Source organism: Hippocampus comes, unplaced genomic scaffold (assembly GCF_001891065.2).
Source record: "Hippocampus comes isolate QL1 unplaced genomic scaffold, H_comes_QL1_v1.1 scaffold36, whole genome shotgun sequence".
NCBI classification, from domain to species: domain Eukaryota; kingdom Metazoa; phylum Chordata; class Actinopteri; order Syngnathiformes; family Syngnathidae; genus Hippocampus; species Hippocampus comes.
Genome location: NW_017805695.1, coordinates 1566190 through 1566845, shown reverse-complemented (window position 1 = coordinate 1566845; position 656 = coordinate 1566190).

Below are 656 nucleotides of genomic sequence, written 5' to 3'. Positions count from 1 at the left end.
GCGGCTCCCTCTTAGGAGCCGGCTCATGTCGTTCACTTCAAAGAGCCGTCTCTAAGAGCCGGCTCGTTCGCGAACGACACATCACTACAGACAAGTCAGCGTCCGACTCCTTGACTTCTCTCTTCTCGTTCGACGCGAGAGGCGTTCAAAGACAGCCTCCGAAATACGGAAATCAATGATAACTTCACCGACACTAAGAAAAGCGAAAATAATGCACCAAAACAAAAAAATCAAGCGAGGAAATCACAAAATAAATTCCATGCGGGCGTTTGTGAACACACAAGAAAGGAATGAATAACATAAACAATTCTGAGACAGTCCAGTCTCCTACATACATACAGCATGTGTTTCCTTAATTGTAAGTTTTATAGAAGGCTTTTATTTTTTTCGGCTCCAGACATATTTGTTTTTTTTCCTTTTTTTGTCCTATATGGCTATTTCAACATTTTGGATTGCCGACCCCTGCTCTAAGCCTTTTAGGCAGTGGCGAACCCTCAGGGCCAGCAAGGCCTTCTCTGCTGGCCTAAACATTCTCAGAAAAGTAAATTTACTTTTCTAAGAATAACATTAATTTGTTATTTTATTTTCATAAATATGTTAACAAAATTATTCTCTGTATTCTTTATGTCATATTATTTCCACTTCGTCGAGTGGGC